The sequence below is a fragment of the Coturnix japonica genome, chromosome 6 (genome assembly GCF_001577835.2).
Source record: "Coturnix japonica isolate 7356 chromosome 6, Coturnix japonica 2.1, whole genome shotgun sequence".
NCBI classification, from domain to species: Eukaryota; Metazoa; Chordata; class Aves; order Galliformes; family Phasianidae; genus Coturnix; species Coturnix japonica.
In genome coordinates, this window is record NC_029521.1 from 26,148,497 (window position 1) to 26,157,771 (window position 9,275).

Below are 9,275 nucleotides of genomic sequence, written 5' to 3' on the forward strand. Positions count from 1 at the left end.
TCAAGGTAACTTTATTTTCTCCTACCTACCGATGGAAATTCTCTTTTGAAATAACACTCATTAGAAATTGTAGTTTATACTGGCAAAACAGAGTTGAATCCTTCAAAAATAGCCCCTAGTAAAAGTCATAGAAAGATCTGAAGCTAAGCCTATGACCAAGAAAAAAAAAGAAAGAAACTTAATATGCGGGCAAACTTTTTAATATGTGAGCCAGACACAGAAATATTGGTGCTCTTTGAAATGAGCAAGAATTTGATGAAACACTAAAGGGTTTCCTATATTTTATTTTATTGGACAGCAACAAGTAACTCAATGAAAGAATATCCTGTGATAGCAGAATGCTTCTCAGTGTCAGCTCAGTGCTTTAACAAGCATATTTCCCCTCAGTGCAGAAACGCTCCGGAGTGACATGAGTTGTGTGCAAATTGCACCCTCAGTTCTGCACCTAAACCCCAGCTGGAGTTCTTCTATTGACTTAGTGAGGCTTTGGATCAGGCTCCAAAATAATGAAGGGACAAATCCATTGAAGTCTTTATTTATGTCTAGATTGTTTTCTCTCATCAAAGATCCCCCTGAGGCTCTTCCTTCTGCATTCTCCTGTGGAGAGTTTGCACCTCCCCGTAAATCATGCTACATCTCTGCTTTTGGGAATCTCATGGATGAAACCAGGATTTGGCTCTTTCCTTATCCCATGTACTCCCTCGCAGCTGTTCAGATTCTTCTTCACTCTTGGAGATGCTCAATTAATGTGGATTCTTGGCCACTCCAAGCGTTGCCATAGCTAAAATATCAGAATGTCTATGGGGAATCAGGAAATTCAGCATAAATGTCTCTAGTCCCTTGTAGGACCAGCCAAAAGGGGTAAGATGTCCGAAGGGCTTTTTCTGGCTCCTTTTGGAAATTTGCAAAATCCAATAGCAGTGGAAGTTTGGACCAACCTTGACTCCTCTCTAACCTTGGATGAAGAGGTGTCTTCAAGACTCCCAGGACAAGACCTTTCATTACCTGGCTATAAAAATCCCAATATCTGTTGCATGCAGGCTGGTTTATGGTTTTTTTGCATGTATGAAATGGGTATTTCTCCTGCTCTATGCTACGACCTCCAGTCTGTTCCTAGGTTCAAGGTCACTGTCTGGTGGGTTCCATTTTCAGGTGTTGGTTTTAACCTCTTAATATCTTAACAAATTAATCCACAGTCACATAGATCACATGTAGGAATCATCTTGACTAACGTATCTTAATGTATCTGCTTTCTCACTTGCAGAGATCAAATTTATCTTGCAAAGTGACAAAAATAAAGAAAAAAAAAAAAGAAAAAGATAAGGTCAGTCCAAATTTTAAACTTGTTTTCTTCTGTGAGAAAATGTTTTCTTTGTAAATGATTATCACAATACTGGATCTCTCTCTAATTCTTCCTGAAAGACTGAGTTTGTCTCCCTTTCTCCATATTTCTGCTGCGTTTGATCAAGGAGAGGGAAACATACAAAAGATGTTGTTATTAATCCAGAAGGGAAAGAGCTCTGTGACAACTCAGTCGTGTGTAAGACATGACCTTGGAACTTCTGAGAACCAAGTTTGTCTTGTTCCTGCGTGGCTTCGTTCTGACAGTGCTGCAGTTCCTCAGGTGAGCTTACTGTGGGCAGTCTCGTATTAACCTGTTCCTAAAACCCTGCACATAATTTACATGGGACCTGTCAGATACTACCTATGTGCTACACAGGTTTTAGAAGTGATGTCTGGCAAAATCTTGTGCGCTGTGATTTCAGCCATCTTCATACAAGCAACTCAGCACATCCAAAGACAAATGAGAAGAAGGGAAAGGACTGTCAAATGGAGAAAGACCAGAGAGCCAAGCTGCAAAAGGGGGGCTGCTCTTGTGCACAAGGCCCCTCACAAGCAGCCGGGCAATCTGGATTCAATTCCCAGCCTTTCCACAAATCGTCTGCTGAAGTAGAATAATGCTTTCTTTTTTTTTTTTTCCCCTGATGCTCTTCGTATTGTATTTGAGAGCACATGTGATGTTCACTGCTCTTCCCTAGCACTGGAAATGCCGGAGCATTATCAGCCATGCTAACAGGCCAATTTGACAGGTCACTGTGGGATGAATATGCTGCTCCTGATGACAAGTGCACCAGCTCACTTATTACAACTTTGGAGCTCTTTGAGGGCGCACTCAGCAGAGCATTTGGTTACAATCATTTCCTTTGAGTTCCTTAATCAATATCTCCTGCTTACTCAGCCTGCAGTGCCAGGGCAGGGGAATGAAAAGATGTAGAAATAGATGACCTAAAGAGATGACAATTTGTACTTAGCGAGCTGTATATTTAGTTCTGGGGAGCCCCCAAAAGAGGGGGAGGACAGCTTCACGTCGCACTGTGCTGTGAGTTTGATACTGTAGGCAAACGCTTTCAGCCAGAGGCAGGTTCACAGCCAGGCAACAATGGAGCAGGGCTGCTTCACATTGCTGACATACCAGCGGTGCCAATTTATGAATTCTTCTGTAAATCTCTGGAGATACAAACCATCTGTAAAGCATAAAAGACAACAACACGTATGCATTTGGTTACACATAAGAGGGGTGAATACGTTTTGTTTAGACAATTCCCATGGATTCCAGTCACGGGAATCATTGACAGGGCGTCTTGTTTATGAGCTTTAAATAACGACAGCAAGGCAGAAATTCCAGATAGTGGTACAAAAACATAGATTAATAAGTGACTGCCTTACACGTTGTTTTTGTGACTGTGCCTTTATAGGGATGAGCTGCATGCATTCAAATATGCTAGTGGCTGAGCAGAAATAAAAGAGCTTATCTGCTCATTTAATTTTATCTCCTAAATCAAAAGCAGTTATTATAGGAGCATCAGTTAAATCATAATGATATGTTGTTTTGTTTTTTGTCATTTTGAAACCCCCTTATCAAAAGGGGGATAAACAACAATGTATGTGAGAGAATTAGGGCATTTTCCAGGACTTTTATCTACCTTTGACCTTGGCAGCCATGTGTACAAAATATATCTCTGGGTTAAGCCTGAGAAAATTAGGAATTGTCATTTTTTAGTGATACTTAACATCATTTCCCAATGCACAGGTACTATTTTTCAGTACTTTTCAAGGTTTTGGGGACATAATCAATCTTCTAACCCTCAGAATGACTTCTCCGTAGGGAAAGAAGGACCCCAGCTTTCTGGCTCCAGTTATTTCTTTTTTTTCCCATTACTGTTAGGTAATTTTGTATCCCTATATCAACAACTGCAGTGATACAGCAACTCTGTGAGTTGGTATACCAGTCTTTGTTGCCATACTGGTTAAGACACTTGAAATTAGGTAGTTTCTTTCCAGAAACTTTGCCTTATATATATGAGCACTGTGATTACTCCCCGCAGATTACAGAGGCTTTCCAAACAAGAATATGAAAATATTATTATTTATCCTGCTAATGGCTCAAGAAGATAGGGAATAAGTCCAGGGGTCAGACGGTGAGTGGTCACATCCAAACCCTGAAGACTCTATACAGATCCAGCTTTTAGGGTATGTAGGGTAAGTTCTCATTAATCCACAATACTGTGAGGTTTGCAGTTCTGTGGATTTCTGATCACAGAATCATAGAATGGCTTAGACTAGATGGGATCTTAAAGATGACCCAGTCCCAACCCCTGCCATGGCCTGGGTTCCCTTCACCTGACCAGCTGCCCAGGGCCCAACCAACCTGAGCTTGAGCACCTCCAGGGATGAGGCACCCACAGCATCTCTAGGCAGCCTGTGCCAGGGCATCATCACCCTCTGAGTAAAAATTTCCTCCTAACATCTAACCTAAATCTTCTCTCTTTCACTTTTGATTCTTTTGATCCAGGAGCACTTTGGCCTCACTTGCTCTGTAGAGTGACATAGCCAAGTACAACTGAAAACAGCTATGTGAAGACAAACTGTGAAGATATCCACAGGGGCAGGATCTCACCATGAGAAAAGCAATAGAAGCAAGTCAGGAACGACCCGAAAATCCAAGGCCTTTAATGTGAATTTGAGATCAGCTTTCCATGGTTTTGCTGTGGAAGGCTATAAAAAGGACAAAATGCTCCAGGCCACGTCAGAGTGCAGATGTTAATGAAAACAAAAATCAGAAGTTGAAGCATAACCAATTTAATGCCTGTCCTAACTTGTACAGGAGATATCCCCTTGCACGCCATGTGGAGAGCTGTGACCTTGTTTCCCCTGGCACACTGGCTGAATGTGTTATTTTCTCGTGCCATTGCAGAGTAACCGGAAGCTTTTGTTTCCCAGTGATAACTTGCACAGATGCAAGTTATTTCCCAGTAATGCAGGCACTAACATGTGTTGCTACTGGAGTTTGAATTGCCCATTAATTTAACACTAAATCCCTTATCCCTGTAAAATGAAAACACCACATTCTACATGGACAGAGAAGAGCATATAATTCTGCTTTTCAGATGTTAGAGCCTCCAGTGGACAATTGTTCACCAATTTCAATTTACACAGCTGGCTGTCTCATCCTGAAAAGATGCCTTAGGACTGAGAAAGCATGGAAAGTAAATTACCATCTCATTCCAAACAACATCATTTCCCTCTCCCCCAGGCTAAAACTGAGGTATGTTAATACAACAATGTTAGGAAGTCGGCCTTGCTTCTGTTGGCACAACATTTGACCTGTCTAAAGGGGCCAACATTTTCCTCAATCTGTAGCAATAAAGTCCTGTAAATAGCAGATCCTTGTTTGTCTTACCCAAAGATGGTTCTGAGGAAGAGACTGAAGTATGCAAACCCGTGAAAGATTTCACTGCCTTTGGAGTAAAAACTAAAACAAACATATCTTGTAAAGTGAAAACATGCAAACAAAACAATGAAGTTGCTGCTGCTTTATGTAAAAATAAATAATTAAGCATAATGGGGATTCTGTCCTCAAGTACTGGCTATTTTTCTTGTCTGTGGAACACAGCAATAGGAATACAAGACAGCCCAAATCTCTTTTCAACTGTTAGTAGGGAATAATGTGATTCAGCACCTTCATTATTGCTAAGGACACTTTAGCATGCTGAGTTTATACATTTGATAATGAATGGTTTGTGAGTTTGATTACTGGGTTAAATTACAGTTTACGATAATTAGCCCAATTAATGCACACTCCACTACTGTGCTGAAAATAATAACAAAACACACAGCCAAAATGTTAATTGTATGTCGCATACGAAGCAGGGAGATGGTAGAAACCCTCCAGTCCTAATCTATTCTTTTTCATCCTTGCTTCACGTATTTGTTTGATAGTTTCAGCATTTGTGAATTGTTTTCCAGAGCCATGGCACAACAACAAGGAGTCTGGAATTGATATAGTCTCAAGAAATACTCTCAAGTAATACCATTTTCTGTCAAAGAAGTTTGATGCTTAGAAATCTTTAGAGAAACATCATTCTAAATGGATTCTAAATGATCAGAAATATTTTCCTTCTTCTGGAAAGGGTCATGAGTCAAATGAACAGCACAAAGAAGATGCTGTTCCCAGGTATGTTTGGAGCTAGCCCTAATATATTGTGAGAAGTTAAATGTTACTGAGGGGCTAGCTGCCCTCTGCCTTTGGAAATCTCACCCAAAATGCCTATCCCGAGACATAACAGCTATACTGCTGTAGCCTAATAGGTCTCAATTCTCAAGCAGACTTTACCAGATTTATAAAGGCGTTTTGTTGTTTTTTTTTTTGTTTTTTGTTTTTTTGTAATATCTCAGTGCAGAAGAGCAGTTCAATCAGCATCCTCAGGTGTGGGAAATAGCATCTATCTAGTTCCAAAAGCACAATCTCTGGCTGGCTAGCTAGATACTACTGTGGGACACTATTTAGGTTCAGTCTGAGCTGCTCGGGCTGGTGCCACGGAGAAGTGCTGGTGTGTGTGACTGCTGAGCTCAGCTCAAAGCACATCCAGAGCTCAGGTGCTTCCAGGGCTGGAAGGCCCTGGAAAACTGGTCTTCTTGATTTCAGTTTTGGACTTTGATGTCTTCGTGGTACCTACATCAAGTAGTGAATGCTTAAGTTTTGTAGCTGCTGCTCGTAATTCTTGCAGTACACGTGGGAGGGTGCCTCTCTCATTCAGCTGTGAACACCCTCTTCCTTTCCCAGACTCCCATGAAAGCGTGAAAAGTGCAGTTATTCATGCACAATAAAGCGTGATCGTTATCGTGATTTGTTTCTGCAAATGTTGTTAAAACAAGGCAATATCTGAAGCTCCACAAAAGATGTGCCTTTCTCATGCAAAGCGTAACATTTGAATGCTGTGTCAGAACTGGGTAACCAGAATCTTCCTAACACTGTAATGCCCGTGAACACTCCTCCAGTATAAGGCACACATTTATGAGCCAAGGAGAATGCTACTGACAAAACTCAATAACTAATTTTGGTTTACCAGCATCTTTTTTGCAAATCAGATGTTTATATAAACACTGTTACTAACTAAAATAAATGCTGCATTTATATTGGGTTTTGCTTATGCTTAAACCACCTCATGCCTACAGAATTTACCCTCAGTCACCTGCGAAATCTTGCCCATGTTTGTGTTACTACATGTATGGGAAATCACAGCTTGAACCTCTGATTAATCAGCTGAGGCAAGTGTTGGGTCAGCTGTGGGAGCAGAGGTGAGAGTTATCTAGCTGAGCTCTCGGAAGGGGTGGAGTTCGACTCCACCTCCTCTAAGACCTCATTTAAGGGCTGACCACCACTGAGGCAGCATCTCTTAGAGATTGCCTCAGTTTTCTAGTTAAGGCATTGACACTGGTGAGTTTTCCTTTGCAAATAACCTTTGAATATTTACCATCATCTTTGTTAACATCTTTATATTAGCCACCCTTACATTATGTAAATAAAATAAGCCTAACCCCATAGCCAAAATCTGAGGCTTAAACCTAAGAGTCAGTTATCAGCAGACAGATTAACTCAAACTTTAAGACTACCATCTTGAGTTACCTGACAGTTTCTAGAACCTCTCTCTCTCACTCAGCATTCAAAGGCATTTTTTAAGCAGGACAGTATATAAGGATGGTATAATGAAAAAAATCTTAAGGAGTAAACCTGGGACAGTGCAGTTGCATGCAAAGGAAGGACCAACCTTATAATGGATGGTAAAGGCAAGGGAAAAATTAAAGGTATCTTCCATTTTCAATGGAAAGGGTTTGTCACTGCTGAAACCATGCTAAATTGCACTTAAAGTTGTAGTGTATTCCTGGATCTTGTCTATCTGGATCTGGGGTTTGCCATTGCATGTTTTGTATTGTTTCATTAGAAATCACGATGGTTTTCAGCTATCCAAAATGATGAAGATACCTGTAGCCATACATGAGTTGTTTCTAGGTAGCGTACTATATGCTGAAAACAAACAACTACTCCTTTATGAGTAAACAGGGTATTGTACTGAAATAAAGAACCTTGCCAAAGGTTATGTAGCCTGACTCCTTTCATCCATAGGATTTGGCCCTCTGTTACTTCACTGAGAATTGTGTGAGTGGGCATGTGCAGGTAGGAGTATAAGTCTGAAGTTTATCTCCATCTCCACTTGAATGCTGTTCCCTTCCACACAATCAGCCAAGCACGGGGCCTGGATTTAAATTAATGGCTAATTACTCAGAAATCTGCTCTCTTTGTGTGTTCACATGCTGAGTCTGCCAGTATCTAGAAAGGAGGCCACCAACTATACAGTTTTAATGATTGCTTGAATAGTGGGTATCTGATGATCTAGGCTTCATCTGCTGTAAATTAAAGCAGAGACTTCTTCAAATCAATTGATTTTTTCCATTCATGCTGAAAATGAGATATGATATCAAAAGCACTGAAAAAAAACAAAATATAGTAGGCAACCTTTATCACTCTGTCAGAGGTGATCACCTAATTGATTAATTTTCTTTACTTGACACAGGTAGTAACTTCTAAAACTGGGACATATCTCCATTTCTTTTCCTTGAGTATAGTAACAACTAATTATTTAAGAGAAGTCTGAAATCATATAAGTACAGTATGGGCTCTGCTGTGTCACACAGTAATTAAGAAATGAGATTTTTACCAAGTTCCTGAGTGCAAATGGGTTGCAGATAACTGTTACCATTGTCTAGAAATATTTTTCCCTTAACCCCACGCTTCCAATCCGATAGTGAAAGCACTGTGCAGGCTAAGGTAGTTACGGGATATTTTCTTAATTTTTTTCCCCATCTAATAGAACCCATATAATATTTATCCATGACAAACATTGATGCCTTTACAGTAAATATGTACTGTATGTATTTTGTTTAAATTTCTCTGGTTTTTGAGCTCAGAATCATTCGTGTTTAGCATCAGACCAGCAGGACTTGTGTTGTTAAAGCTCTGCTGAACCTTCTGAGAAACCTGCTGGTCCCATGGTCCCACTCAGTAGAATGTCTCCAGGATTATGTGCTGAGCTGTACGCACAGGCAAAGGCTGGAATGACTCACAAGGGCATAGGCAACAGTTGCCATGATAGTCAATTAGTGGACTGCAAGGTGTCCCAACAAAGAAACTGAGCACTGCCTGCTAAGAAGCAAATTAGGTAGGAAAACAGATGTGCTGAAATAGGGAAAGGTAATTATTCTTAATTGGTGACAATCATCCCAGCTTCATCCCATGCATCAGTTAAGGTGAGAATACCTGTCAGAGAATTGCCTGCTTAATCTCTATTTTCAAAAGTGAGGATGAGCTCATTTCAGACACACACAAACACGTCTGTTCAATATTATCCCCAGATGTGCAAACATCAATATTCATGTGTCAGTGGCCAGAGACAAGAGTGGGCTGGGGGACCTTCCAAGAGCTCCAAGGGGAAGTCTTGGGCGGAGACTGCACCCTCAGGGTTGGCAAGGACTGGTTTAACCACTGCACAGTCTGGTCCTGACAGAGCACACAAAAGGAATGCCTGTTCCTCCAGCTCCAGGCACAGAATCTTCCTACAACCATACCCTCTCTTATGCAAACAGACACACCACACAGCTCATAGTTAGTGCCAGCAAACCTTTGAAGGACGTGGCAGTGTTGACAAGATCGATTTTTTTTCCCCTAAAAAACTGCTGTTTCCCTATAAATTAAGTTTCTTATTTCTGCCTTGACTGCGTTTCAAGAAAAGCTTATATGATGCTCAAATTCAAGCCCTCACTAGCTAATTTTTTTAAAGTATGAAGCAGTTTGTATAGTTGGAATAATACAAGTATAGTTGTAATTACAGAGTAAACGAATAGCCAAAGGGTATTTAAGGAAAGACTTACCAACACTG